The sequence below is a fragment of the Cupressus sempervirens genome, chromosome 9 (assembly GCF_028749045.1).
Source record: "Cupressus sempervirens isolate cs-2001-9-10 chromosome 9, ASM2874904v1, whole genome shotgun sequence".
NCBI classification, from domain to species: domain Eukaryota; kingdom Viridiplantae; phylum Streptophyta; class Pinopsida; order Cupressales; family Cupressaceae; genus Cupressus; species Cupressus sempervirens.
The window spans coordinates 198,230,789-198,245,105 of NC_143126.1; positions in this window are offsets into that span (position 1 = coordinate 198,230,789).

The window sequence follows — 14,317 nt, forward strand, 5'->3', positions numbered from 1 at the left end:
AGATTGGACTTTTTTTTTTGATTGCACAAACAACTATGTAAACCATTTTTTAGCTTACCAAAGGATAGAATGTGATCTTTTGAAGATAAGGATGAATCTGTATGCAGATTCCCTATGAAATTACATGTAGCCAATTCAAAAAGGGAAGGATTAAGTGCCAGCTGTAGATTCATACCTAACCCTAAGTCTTCTAGTCTTCTTAAGTAGGAAAAAACCCTAAACTTTGTAATGAGCATGTAAGAAATTGAAGGAGGAGAATAGTGAAGTTTTCATATGAAAAGTAGAGCATTTATGGAGACTTAGAAGATATAGAAAGTGAATTACATAATTAGTTTGAGAAGAACAAGGATAGAGGATACAACATTGACACACCAAATCAAAGAGGATCAAGAAGAACATTGTATAGATTTGATCTTTAATCAGGCTACTAGAGCTAATCACAAGATCTATGCTAAAACATCCTAATAGGTGTTTTTACTTAAATCTCCTAGGTGGAGTAGTCCTAACAGACTATTGTAAATTATTTAATAGGGTGACATTCTAAGTGGATGTTTTGAAGTCCTTTAGCTAGGAACGCTTTTAATAGGGTGTTGAAATCCTCTAAAAAGGTGGGACTTAACAGTCCTTGTAAGCCTTTAATAAGGAAGGCCTTTCATAGGGTAGATCATGTACCATGGTCAACACTTTGTAACCATAATTGGTGACACTTTATTGCTGTAGTAGTAAAGAATTGTGGGTGTTATCCCCACCCTAGTTTTACCTTTTGATTTTGGAGGGTTTCTGGGTAATCATATTAGGTGTCAAGTGTGTGTGTGTTTACATGTTTGGATGCATTTACTTTACATGTTATTTATAGTTTAGATATTATATGCATCTAATGAAAGGGTGAAAGTTTTAGTTGTTAAAGTTTGAACTTCTAATCCACACCCCCCCCCCCCTTCAAAAGTGTATGTTCCCATTTGTAATTCCAACACATCTCTACCATCCTCTCCTCATAACACTCTAGAAAATGGACCTAGATCACCTATAGGGTAGTGATTTTGGAATAGGGGTCTCACACCCTGAACAATAAAGTATTGTAGATAATATCTTGATACTCCAACATCTTCCAATGTAAGGGGAGCCTCTATATTTTTAGGGCTATTGATATTTGTCAATTCTACATCATCCATTCTCAAATTGTGTCTAGTCCCAGAGATATCCATGTATCTTTCTCTATATGAATATCAAGGCACACTTGGATAATGACCCTATTGAGAACCAAACTATCATAGTACTTGATCATAAAAGTATGTCACCACTATGTACTCATATTTTCCCTATAAAACCCTTTGCCTTTACATCCACCTCAATAGTACTATTGAGTCTAGCCATGGTACCATGAGACAATGGGGTCTCCATATAACATCAACAGACTGTAGTCAGTCAAATGTGATCCTCCAATATAGGATATCTCCAAACTTCTAGGGATGACTTAGTGTGCATGCATATACTCTTTGTGACTCAGCCCATATCTTAGTCTAGAACCCTAATGGTCTCATGTATGTAAATAGCTCAAAGGCCTAAACATGAAAGAGTGTATGTTCCATAAGGCTCTATCATTGGTACCAAACACACTTCCCTAGCTCATAGTATAAATGTGTTACCATGTTGTGTCCCCATGTGCAGATTTGACTCTCTCTCTCTCTCTCTCTATATATATATATATATATATATATATATATATATATATATATGGCATACCCATGCAGTACTCATAATCTTGCATTATCTTTGTATGTGATCGATGTGCTTATGGTCCCACTATCAATTGATGGAATGGTAGGCATAGGATCTCATACTCATTCTTTAGGTTCACTATCATCTCTCCCACTAGTAGTGAGAATGAGCATGTGGTCTCATGCCATCTCTCCATCAAGGCTAGTAATATCCCTTTGTGGAATCTCAAAATTACTTGTTGTGCTCCCCAATAGAGGCAAGTTTCCCTGAGTATTTGAATATCTATTGCCCATAGATCTCTAATATACCCTCATATATATTATCACATCCACAGTATAGTTCTCCCTAATCACTATTTGGTCTTAAAAATCATCAATCAAGGGATATGTTAGTCAAGAATATAAAGATCTACAAGTAATTTGGTCTAACTCTTGACTAGGTCAACCTCCTAGAGACTATACCAACTTCCCTAGGAAAAGGTCAACTTCACAAGGACTATGTGAACTTTCCTAGGGTCGACATTGCCATCAACTTGGGACAACCTATATACACCAAGGACTAGGTTGACTTGACCTAGAACTAGGTCAACCTCCTACTAGAGATGATTAAAATGACCTATATCGAAATATCATACACCTACAAAAAGAAAAAAATGTAGACAATAAATGAAAGGGTACAAATTATGGATTTACTACTTAGCTACTCAACATAGAATCAGCTCTCACATCATGTTGGAGTACGTCTAGTTGTATGGGATGTAGTGGCTTCCTCTTTGGCATATTTCTTCTTTGTTATTATATCCTTCAAGCACAAGGAAATAAATAAATCTTCAAAAGGTAACATATCCTTATATAACATTATTCTAGGTTACATTTTGAAAATGTTTCACAAAACCCTAATTTTCAAATAATACATTTCCTCTCTCTCTTTGTCATATCTTGAGTTTTATAACTTTGATTTCTTCCCCATCATAGGTGTTTTCTTTTAGGATTTTTCCATATGAAATTTGATATATTCCTTTTACAAATTATGATTATGTTTTCTTACTTTACCATGTATATGAACATAGTGTCACATCTAGCTAAAGTGGGGACTACATGTACCATCTTAAATTGGATGCACCTCAACTTAGGACCTTTTAGCTCCTCTTTAGAGTGTTTTCATTTTATGATCATACTTTGAGCACACACTTCTATTCTTTCTTCTCTCCCTCCTAGGTGAAACTAGGGTAGGACCTCACAAATTCTCCTCATTTTTTCTTCTTTCTCATGTATCCACTAAATTAGGAATTAACTCATGAGTATCATTTTACCTTTTGGAATTCATATCCTAGATTCAATCTCTGATTGATTGTCTAGAACATCTATTTTCACCCCTTACTCCTACTCAATTGTACTTTGAAATGCGTAGACTTAAAAGGTTCACCTTCTAGCCTAAGTTGACCTATGTTGACCTTGTTTAGAGTTGGTTGGCCTATGTTGACTTGATCTAGATTATGTTAACCCAAATTGAACTAGAACCAGAGCTTCCTTTGATTTTGGTCCTAGTCTTATTTTACTCCTATAGTAAAATCTCACTTGTACAAATGGCCCTTGTGGGGCAATTTCACAAATATTCCAAAAACCTACTATAAAAAGGAATCAAATCCCTCATTTTCACATTAGATGATCAAGAGGAAAGAAATCATGGACACCCCAACCTAAAAAAGTAAAATTCTACTGTGAAAGCAAATGTTGGTTTCTTATTCATCATTTCAAAGTGAGGTTATGATTCTTTAGCAATTATTCAAAGGAAATTACACAAACATGGAGTTTCAAAGGGATTGTAGAGATAATTAGAGTGCTTTATCCTTGGGCTCTTTCTATGATTTCTAAATAATAATTTAGATCTGATTAAATTTTCACCTTCATATATTTACATACTAGGGCTTCACTCTTGGAGTAGATTCTTAGGATTTTAGCATATGTGCATTCTAGATCTACACATCTAGGATACACACATATACATGGAATTTTTCTAATGTCTATTTGTGGATCACAAAATACCCAAAATTGGGGGTTGGGTTGACTAAGAAAACCCCTTTATACCCAGTCATACACATAATTTTTTTAATACATTTATAGGATATCAATTAGACACATACAAATCTAAAAACTATACCCTGAGGGCCTTTTGGAGAAGTTTGTTTGACTTTTCTACAGTCCCATCATACTATATCAACTAGAGGGGATCAATCCTTCTAGGTTGACCTAGTCTTCTTGCAAGTTAACCTAGTCCTTTCCTCTTTCCTAGACAAATAATTTCAAGGTTTTTTTGCTTTCATCAGCTGATTTGATAATTTGTAGTTGGGTATTTAGAAACAAACTCATATCTACAACTTTTTAAGATTAATTACATCTTCCACTATGTATTTCAAGGTGAATATGGCATCCCTTATAGTCCCTCTTGTTATATACTTACTTTCAGATCTATACTAGGCTATTTGTGCATATTTTAGATCTACATATATGTTATCTATCTTTTTTAGATCTCCTTTTGATCTCATAACATTGCATGAAAGAAGGCCTTTCTATTTTACTACCTTGATAATTCTCTTGATCTTGAATTAGCATCCCTTTCTCCTCTTTGGGATTTGTTAATAAAAACTAGGGCTAGTTAAGAGTTATGGAATGCCCTCTTTCTCTTGTATTGAATGACTTAGTTAGAAAGTGTTGAACTTGTTTCTTCTAGTTTGCATTGTTATCATTAATGTAATTTTCCCCTTAGACACTTTGTATCTAACACCATTATCATTTGAATTTTCTTTGATATGGAAAGCTTTTAATATAGTTTTTCTGTAATGCCCCACCAAGGGATCCAAAAGAATTAACCTAAAATTTTACCAAGTTTTCCAAACAATTTTTTTTTTAAACATGAAAGATAAACCATTCATATCAAACACATATTAGCGAAAGTAATAACATACATTCATCTAAAAGGATACATAAGCATACATAATAGGTTACATTCCTTAAGGATCCCAAGATGTTGAGTCACATTTGATCTAATTAATACTAAGTCTAACAACTACCACATCCACATGAAAGAATAATGAAAAGTCCAATGTCCATAATATACATTTGTTCTGAATGCCTCTTGGCAATTAAATTCAGAATACTCAATCATCCACTGTACATGTCACAAGGAATGAAAAGCTTAAAATAATATACATGTGTGAAAATGAAGTACATGATCCTATTCTAATCTATGATGCAAGTGAAATAAAGTAAATGAAACAAAATTGCATACATGATATATCATGATAGAAGATATAAACATCCATCATAAAAGATAGCCATAAATCGTAAACACAACACATAATTATCTAAATGCATGGTTCCTCCCAACCGTAAATAGAATCATTAGACTATCATGGGTCCTAGTCATCCCTCCATGCATAACATACCAAGTCACCTAAGAGATCATTGTTATTATCATAGTAGGAATGTCACTCCTAAAACATACTACATTATATGCAGAAAGAAATCTAACATGCAAATTAAAAACATAAGATAAGTAAACAACATCATCTATCATATGCTAATCATCAATATAAGGATATGTACCAATAAATAACATCCATCATAAGATCCAAGAACAAAATGAAGATAAATACCAACAAAGAATGCTCCAACCATGGTGACTACGGACGGATCTCAAATGGTAAGAGTGAAAAAGCACTACCACCCGACTGCATGGAACCTAAATGGTCCATTCCCATCGCACTAATGAGATAATCTCAAGTCCCAAATAGGATATCAAATCACATAATAAAAGTACTCTCTAAGTCTAGGAATCCTAAAAGTATACTAACTCAAGGGTTACAACACAAATTGACATCTACTCCCAGAGGCACAACAAAGACATGTAGGAAACCTACTATGCAAGTGGGAAAGTGTCATTGCACGAATCATGCTAGAGTTACCCTAGCAGTCTCTCTATAGACCCCTACCCCCTAGTAATCCCTATGCGGCCACTAGTATCCTCTCATACTGACAAGGCATATTATAGAATGCAAGGTCACAACCAAGCATTCTCTCTACTCCCATCCTAGTATGTACTAGCACTCGAGGCATGGGCAAGAACATACAATTATCTTATTAGGTTCATTTAACCCCTATTTAGTGTAAATGTTTTCACTTATTAAATAACTTACAATGAGTTACCCTGGCAGCCACTTAGGGCCCTGACCCCCATAGCAATCCACTTCCCAACACTACAAGTAGATAACCTACCCTAAGCTCATGGAATCATAAATCTCAAAATCACCATAGTCTTATACAAGCGATTGGAAAAATACCAAAAGATAATCCGCAATAAAAGCACCAAATCTCCATGAGCAACTGAAAAGAATCCATTAATAATCATGACCACAACAATTCTCTATTGGAAACTAAAGGTATCACTGATAATCAGAATATCCATTAGTTCTCAACAAGCAACCAAAAAGTATCTCAAGGTAATACTGATCGAAGACTCCAAAAATAGTTGAGTCAAAACATGTCACAACATGCCATCATCAAGAATAAATCAACACTCCAGTCCCATCAAGGCAACTAGAAAGTAATCCAAGTATAACTGATCAATGACCCAAAAATGGTTAAGTCAAGTGTCTCATGTACATACATCTCAGCTTCACATAGGAAGACTGGAAAGCAATGACAATCAGTAAATACAAACATCGCATAGAGCATGCCATCACATTACCATGGTTGGGTTTAGAAAGATCGTGATCAAATAACATCAACATGCCATCACATTCACATAACCCTCGATCCTCTGGTAACAACCTAAGACTGGTCAAAGCTAGGACAAACCCCAAAACACATATAGCATAGAGAAACAAGATACAAACACATGTTTTGGTTTGCTTTTGCAATCACATGATTAAGCCAAATATTAGGTTTTTGATTTTGTTTTGAGTATATTTCAAGAGTATAAGATTCTTCTACAAGTCAACCCATTTATTTCTTTAAATAAAGCATAGAATTATCCCTCCATTATTTTAAAACAATTCTCTAAAATAATCATAAGATAATTATTTACTTATTTAAATCATTGAACTATTTTCCATTGATTTTCAGATAAAATCATTTACATTATTTCACTAAAAATCAATGTTACTAATAATTCCAAGAAGCATCTACCATTATTCAAATAATAAAAATAATACTTATCAACTTTCAAATAATTAGTTTGCAATTTCTTTAAAACACTTCAAGGAAAAGCATTTATTTAAAATAATCTTCATTGATTTTAAGTAAAATCAATCTTATTAATAATTCAATTATTTAATTCCACTTATTAATATCTCTTTTCTTTTAATTTGTCCTCATTTAAAAATCCATTTACTTAAATTGACTAATAATTAATTACACTTCTTCTACTATTAACTAATTTTAATTAAATTAAATTAGATCATATAAAACTAATGCATAATAATAAGATTCTATTTTAATTCGAACCCAAACCCAAATCAATTTCCAAATCTTGATTCTACTAAGGGAAGATTGCAATAATATTTTAATTCCCATAGCTAGATGAGACAATATGCATGCTCAAATTCCAAATTACAAAATTGAACATTCATTCATAGAGAATTATTTAGACATACATAACAGACATGAAGAAGATAGGAAGAGAAAGAGCATAATAAAATATGCAAAATAATCATGAGTGCCTACCTAGACACTGATGCTAATTCGCTACGCCTCAAAAAATTGTAGAGAAGCTCCTCCTCTTAGAACCTTCTTCTTTCTGAAAATTCCTTCCTTCTCCAACATTCGCAATTCCTCCAAGAACTAAAACCCCCAAATGACTAGAAGTGCTTGTAGAAGCATTTGAGGATGTCCATACACACTAGGAGAGCCTCTATATAAAGGCCTCTAAGATGCATCTAGAATGTGTCTAGAAAGAACTAAGAGATAAGCATGACAACTAAGCACATAACTTCCACAATAAGAAGATAAACATGATGAGGTGTCTAGGATGTTGTAGACACCATGTGCTCAAATAATGTGCTAACTCCTAAGTGTAGACAACATGTGCATAATTAGAGTGCAAACTCTTGTCTTGTTTACATGACAACTCCCGAGAATTCACATACTCCTATGTGAATAAGTATTAAAATAATGTGCATTAATTTATTTAATATTCATTTTATTTATTTTTATTAATTTATTAATTTTAAATATCATGCACTCACTTTAATAAATCCACTTGTTTTATCTTAATATATTTTAATCACATGCATGCATCATGCAATCTAGAATCTTTTAATAATTTTAATATCCTTTCCACTTTTTAAATTTATTTTCAAATCTTAATTGATAAAATATTTATTAACTTAAATATTAATATTATTTAACATTTATTTAAAAAATGTACTTTAAATATATTAGTATTAAATTAAATAAATATTATCACATTCCAAATCTAAACTTATGACTTTTATCTTCAAATTTAATTCTTTTATTTAATTAAGTTCCCAATTAATTAAATAAAAAAAATATTAAAATATCATATTAATTTTCTATTAAATTAAATCATTAATTAAATTTTTTAATTAGGCTTAATTAATAGAAAATACACTAAAGACTCATAAAGTAAAATACAAAAACCCGTCATAGAAAAACACATACAAAATCAAACCAAAAGGGTTAATATCATCAATTACGTCATCTGATGTATTCGAAGGGTACTTGACTCAGATACTTGTCCTGGCTTTCAATCAGGACAAATGGCTTAAATGTTTGGGACTTGAACTTGAGAATTTATCTCCCCTCTCTTACCATTGAGATAATGTGATAGGGTACGCTCATCCTGACAATTCAGGGAAGTCAATACCCAGTACCTGCAACCTACATAAAATCCATGCATGTACAAGCACAATATATACTAAGCTAAATAGGCAATGGCAGGAAGTGGTGCATCGTGTAGATCCTAACTAGTAGGTGACTACGACTCCCTTCCTTAACCACATCAGACACGCCATACATAAAGAAAACAAACATGCACACCATACACATGCAACTATGGGGTAAGTATTCATAAGAAAAAACATGTGATAATAAATAATCTAACTAATCATCATCCATAACTGAAATCACTGAATAATCATTATGCAAACATGAAATATAAAGTACTAAGTAATCTCATCATAAATCAACTGAATCTAAAACAATATCTGATATATCTCAAAATAATGTTACTAATTATCATTATCATATAACTATCCTAAAAGAGTTCAGCAACAACGAAAAAATGCAAACTAGGGTAGGCACTACATTTTCCATGGTGTTTAAACCATTTGACTTGACAATTTTTTTGACAAATCACATACTTTGTAAAAGATCCAAGTCCCTTTTGATGTGGATAAGATATGGAAGACATAATAGGACCATGTAGTGGACTAGATTACATGTAGAAGAGGAACCCATTTGACATGTGTGGGGTTTTTGAACAAATTGAGAAAAATTTCTTAGATCCTAAGGAATAATTTGAGGCAATGGAGGGTGATAACTAGGTCCAATAATTCATGAAGATATATGGAAAGCTCGATGAGTTAATTTACAATAGAAGAAAATAAACCTTGAGACAACACCAGAAAGAGAGAAAATAATAGATATTTATTAATTCTATCGATTTGCTTCTTACTTGTTTGGTTGTAAATAATTTCTTGTTATGGCCAAATAAAATTGTAAAGATTCAATTACAAATTATTTTTATCATACATCATGAATAATATGAAAGATTTTCACATTCTAACTCTTAACATCTACCATGTACACATATCCCCCCTTAAACCTAAGACACAATCTCATTATTTTTACTTGCAAAAATGGCTCACACAAGATTCTAAATTTTTATTAGACAAAGAAACAACCAAAATAAGTCCACACATTTTCCAATGATCTATCTTATACATTGAATTGAGATCACAAATTAAATACACATGCCAATTCCCAAAGAAGAACCAAAAAAACAACTTGGTGAATAAAGGAACCAAGCATCATTGAATAGACTCGAACAAGCCACCAAACATGCTCAATGAATGAAGAAAATAAAAACTCAATGAGTGAAGGAAATGATCAGTCAATGAATATGTGCACCAATACAATCCAAGCCAACTTAGTGAAAGTAGACATTATGAATCCACTGATCCAACAAATATAACAACTACCAAGAAGATTAAAAGAAGTAACTGAGCACCTCCACATAAATGAGTAGGAAATTAAGGACAATTTAGGATGCTCCTACAATGTACACTTAGGATTGAAATAAATGATTCTCTAAGTCATGGTGGTTGGTGAATAAAGAAAAAAACAACTTAGTGAACAAAGGAAATGATCACTTAATGAGCATGCGCACCAAGCTAAGCCAAGCTAACTTAGTGAAAGGAGACATTGTGAATCCATTGAGCCAACAAAAATAAAAACTATCAATAAGGTTAAAAGAAGTAATTGAGTACCTCCACATAAATAAGAATGTAATTAAGGAAAACCTAGGATACTTTTGCAAGATACACCTAGGATTGAAAGAAATGGTTCTCAAAACCATGAAGGTATCACAATTTATGTTGAATCCAACTCAGATCAAGAAATCCATGCAATATCTTCAATAGGTTTATTTTTAATTTTACCAAATACTCCATTTAGTTCTTTCCTCTTGTAGTATTGTCAACTCTCTAGTTTAGAATTTGTTCAACCTCTTCCATTTTTTTCTTGGGATAATTACTCAACACTAAAACTTCTTCAATAGATTCTTGATACTCATACAATTTAGCAACATTGAACATAGGTGATATATCCATGTCATAAAAAAAAAAAACTTCATAAGGATTACCATTGTGGAATCTCCTCAAGATCTTATAAGCACCAAACTTCTTCATCCTCATCTTACTATATGTAACAATAAGAAATATTGTTTTCTTCAAATGAACCACCACCTCATTACTAGCTTCAAAAAAAATTTGTCTTCTCAACCTATTTGCATATCTTTTTACATTTGATTACTCTATTCCAACTTATATTTCACTTCATCATGCAAAGAATTCATATATTTAGTGAATTATTTTCCTTCAACACTCCTCCTCTCTTCTTCAATAACATCTCTCAAATATGATATACCAATAGGTTGTACTCTAGAAACAATGTCAAAAAGTGTCTTTTGAATACTCCTATGCAAAAATTTAGTATAGAAAAACTTCATTTGTGTGAATACTAAATCCAAATTTCTTAATTTATCTCCTACTATGTTGTTAGAAACTACAATTAAAACAATTGTTATGTTGTCATTGATGTCAAACCTTATTGGTGAGAAAATTTAGTATCTGATTTGAGTTTCATATCTATTTGATTGATGAAGAGGATTTGAGAAGTTGGTCATAACAAAATTTCCTAGAGGAAAGTTTGAGTTATGAAGAAGAAGCTAAAATGGATACTCAATTAGTTATAATTTGACAATCTATGATTTTTTAATCATACTACAAGACAAGAAGATAGTTAAACTAAAGCCTTGAAGAAGTGATTGAAAGGTAGACCAAATGCATAGGCTTGACTGAGCAACATAGTAGAATATTAAGGAACTTGCAATACATGTTGAGTGATGCTAGTGTCAGTCGAGCCACAGTAAGTGCAAAATAAAAATAGCACTGATCAAGCATCAGTATTGAGTGAGTAATAGTTTATGTACCAAACAAAAAATTAGTAGTGATCAAGTAATCCAGTAATGATAGAGTATTAGAACACAATGTTGGTCAAGAAACAACATTTTAATAACTTATGAGAAATCACAATTTCTATCTAAAAAAATTGATTTCTTGGAATATTTAAAGCATGTTGAAGATATGGATGGATGAACTAGAACATTAAATAAGAGGAAACCATGTTTGTGCATTTCCATACAAGGATCCATGAAGAAGTTTCTAGAATAGAAATGAGGAGATGAAATGTTGGAAGGATTTGATGAATTTGACCTAATCCTAAGATCTATGGTGACTTTTAAGCAAAAAAAATCATAATTACCTATTTAAGGAGGTACAAGAGATAACCTATTAATTTGGGAGTAGTTGTTGATGCTATTGATTGGTGAACTTATGAAGGATGTGAAGAGTTGAGAAGAGGTGAAGAGTGATTTCTTAAAGGGTTGCCAAGTGAATCAAAGACTAAGATGACAATAAAGGCCAGTTAGTGGATCAATATTTGAGATGAAATGAGAGTTGTAATTGCAAGGTGAGTTGTATTTTCCAAATCAAAACCTGTTGTTACTTTCTTACCATTGTATCAATATTGAAATATTTTAATCAAGGTTTACCTAACAGTCATGTAAATCCTTTAATCAAGGTGGAATTATAATAGAACATTCTAAATTCCTCTAACAAGTTCACTCCTAATAGGGTGGCTAAATCTTTTAGCAAGGTCACATTTAATAGTGTTTTCTATAACCTTTAATAGGGCTCCTAATAGAGATCACTTCAGAAGAGTGAAAAGATTGGTGAAATATTACTAGTGGTTTTTCTCCAAATTGAATTTCAATGTTAAATCCTAGTGTCAAACTTGTGTGGAAGTTATTTGTGATGATTTAATATTAATGATTATATTCTACAAGTCTATTATATTTAGGATAGTGGGATGCTAGTTGATGTTACTAAAAAATTACTGGAGGCTGATCTAATGAATGTGAAGATCTGAAGTAGTTTAATTGTTTTTTATTCAGTTGGTACATCTAAACCTTGGATAACTGATTCACCCCCCCCCACCCACTCTTAGTTATTTTAAATTTTTTAAGAATTGATATCAAATTAATCATGATGTACAAAAAGGAGGTAGCAAGGTTGAACAAAGAGAACTTCTCTACACGCAAAAGTTTGATGAGGCTACATCTAGTAAGAATTGGTGATGGTGCAATTTACTTTGTGGCCAATGCATATGTGGAGATACCAATAGTCCCTCTGGCATCTTAGTAACTAAAAGAGAAGTAATAACACTACCAAGCCATGTTGGGGATTGCATCATCCCTAAGCTATGCCAATTTTGATGACATAAAATATTGCAAGGTTGCTAAAGAAATGTGAGATATACTAAAGAACATATATGGAGACAAGAATATCTTAAGGGAAAAATTATAGAGCTTGAGAGGTAAGTTTGATGAAATGAGAATGGTAGAAGAAGAGAATATAGTCCAGTGTTGTGCAAGAATCAAAGAGGTTTTTAATTCTATAAGAGGAAAAAATAGAAAGATTGATGATGAAACTATGATTAGCAAGGTATTAAGAAGTCTACTTGAGAAGGTGTAATTGGTAGACTTAGTGCTTTTGAGATGTCAAATTTTGATACCTTCACTTCTAACACTCTTGAATCTACTTTTAGATCACAAGTGGTTCTTAGTAAGAAAGGAAAAGGAAAATATGTGAAAATTGATAGTGCTACTTCTGATGATAAATTTGGTGAGCTTGAAGCATTGATGTTAGAAGACTTCCAAGAGGAAAATGGAAATACACATATAAAATTCCTATAATTTATTTTTTATGTAAAAAAAAAATTCATATTGCCACAAGATGTCCTGACTGAGAAGACAAATATAAGAGAAAGAAATCAAGTACAAAGAAAGAAGAAATGACTGAGACAACAAGATGAACAAGGATTACAAAGACAAATGTATGAAATCTTGTTACATTTATAAAGAAGAAACTAATAATGAATCTAAAATTAATGATGAAGAAGTTGTCTATGTTGCTATGAAAGAAGATTTTGATAAAGATGAGAAATCTACATTAATCTCTTATGTGAGAGAAACTGATAGATGGATAATCGATAGTGATTATTCAAATCACATGACTAGTGATAGAAGTAAATTTGAGACCATTAGACCATACAAGGGTAGTTGTGGTAAGTTTGGTAATCATGTACTATGTCTTGTGAAAGGAAAGGATCAATAAAATGGACTAATAAGATCAAGTATGGCAAATTTTATTGGGTTGAAGGTCTTAACTATAGCTTGTTGAGTGTTTCACAGTTGAAAAAATTAGGTTATAGAGTTTAATTTCATAATAGAAAGGCCAATATATTTGATTGTGATGATGAAATAATTACAAGTGTTGATAAAACAAGAGGTTACTTGTTCTATCTAGATTTATCTTATTAGCCATATTTTTTTGCACAATATAAAGATATATGGTTATGGCATAATAGGTTATATAATATAAATCTTGAAAATTTGGTTATCTTTAGTAAGATGAAAAGAGTAAGAGGTTTTCCAAAACTAAAGAAACTTGACAATACTATGTGTAAACAGTGTCATTTGGGAAAAAAGACAAAGTCTAGTTTCAAGAGAGACATATTCATCTAATGACATTTTGGAATTGGTTCATACTAACCCTTATGGACCTATTGGTGTTCAAAGATATTGTAGAGACAAATATTTTATTCTATTTGTTGATAAATATTCTTGAATGATGACTCTGATATTTGTTGAAGAAAAATTTGATACATTTTAGTTGTTTAAGTGGTATTTGGCCAGAGTTGAAAAGGAGAGAGGAAAGAGATTGAAATGTTTGAGA